This window comes from Ctenopharyngodon idella, chromosome 8 (genome assembly GCF_019924925.1).
Source record: "Ctenopharyngodon idella isolate HZGC_01 chromosome 8, HZGC01, whole genome shotgun sequence".
Lineage (NCBI taxonomy): Eukaryota > Metazoa > Chordata > Actinopteri > Cypriniformes > Xenocyprididae > Ctenopharyngodon > Ctenopharyngodon idella.
In genome coordinates this window covers 1724756-1726426 of record NC_067227.1, presented here as the reverse complement: position 1 = coordinate 1726426, position 1671 = coordinate 1724756, and the positions used below count along the sequence as shown (strand labels likewise).

At 31.7% G+C, this 1671-nt stretch overlaps 1 protein-coding gene across 2 annotated transcripts in view; it reads right to left on the bottom strand.

Annotated features, from left to right (window-relative positions):
* vps13a (vacuolar protein sorting 13 homolog A) overlaps nucleotides 1-1671 on the bottom strand; it is a 70401-nt gene that overhangs the window by 1148 nt on the left and 67582 nt on the right. The gene's annotated exons all lie outside the window — the stretch shown is intronic.

Below are 1671 nucleotides of genomic sequence, written 5' to 3'. Positions count from 1 at the left end.
CTGAAAACCACAGAAACACATCATTAAAATGAGCTCATGGGTACAAACATTGACAAGGTTATTTTATCCACAGGTGGCTGCAAACACCATATATGTGGCAAACAAAAAAATACAGTCCTTTAACCCCTCTGTGTACCTTACTGGTCTGTTTGATCTGGCTAAGAATTTAAAATTAAGAATATATACTTAATATTAGGTTTGTTCAAAATGCCTCGGGTTTTCCCAAAACATTGCCAAAAATAATAATTTTGTGGGGGTTCAATAAAGAGATTCATGTTGTGTTGAAAGACAATAAACAGATTATTGTGCCGATAGTTGTAAAATTTATATGTTGAATGTGTTGAATAAAATTATTAGTCTTTCCTTGCTGTGACGAGACGGATTTTACGTTGAAATAAATGCCAGATGCAGTTTACTGTATTACTAAATTGACAATAAAAACCAGGAAAAAAAAAAATATGCATAATGCAGGACTTTTAATTATAAACAAGCCTGAAATACTCTGGGACTCTTATTTTGAAACGTCTATACTTTACTCTTGCTGGCTGCTCATTCAAACATATGAGGGAGATAAAATATGCACTCTTACAGTCTTCTACAACAAACATCCTAAAGTAAACAATATCATAATTCATCAACAGTGGATCATACACAATTGCTTGGCATAAATGAGCACTATTGACTTCTGAATTTGAATGTGCAGTGCTCATATTTATTTAATGAAATTGTTGCCTTTTAAAGTTTAATAATCATATTAGACAGTATCACAATTCCTTATTTTTGTCCCCAAATTTAAGACCTCTTAAAATAATCAATAAGACTTCTGTTATTCCATTTATGATATTTTAAATGTGATCAAACTAAATGTAAGAGTTTTTAAGGACCCGCGAGGACCCTGGAATATTTCAAGAAACTTAACAGGACTAATATGGGAATTAAAGGAAATGATTTGGAAATTTGGAGTAATTTATCATATACAAACAAATATAAACATTTTGTTTGGTCATAAGCAGACATGCATGCAAACTCAGTTGAAATGTATAAATGAACTATTTAAAAATGACATTTTTGACTTTGATTTATTTGTGAGTTCAATTCTTTTATTTAACATCAAAAAAGCATGAATGTTGAATAAAATAAACATTCTCTCCTAAAAAAAGCAGTAAGTAGTGTGCTGTGTGCATGTGACTGAGGAACACAGGGTAGAAATTCAACTGAATTTGCATTAAATCTGGTTGTTTTAATCAAGGTTATGCTGGAAAATGTTTTTTAAACTACATTTAAGTTCCCTGTTATAGGCTAACCTGCAATTTTGCAAATTTCCAGTTTATTCCCATTACTTCCCGTAAATTCCCTTATATTCTCGTTAAAGGATGAGTCAACTAATCCTTGAATTCCCATATATTTCCATGGAAAGTTTTGCAACCCTAATAGTGATCCTCACATTTAAATGGAATTTGAAAACAAGGCAGTGAGGGACAGACTTACAGTCTTTATGATCACACACACTGTATAAAGGTCCTAATTTTCACAACTCACAACTTATAACTGTTTTATGGTGTTTTTGTCTAATGAAAGTTATTTTCAGAAAGACGTTTCATCAGCTGAATGATGTATGTTGTTAATCAACAGCACAATCCATTAAACACACTGTTCTCTATCCCTCACAGC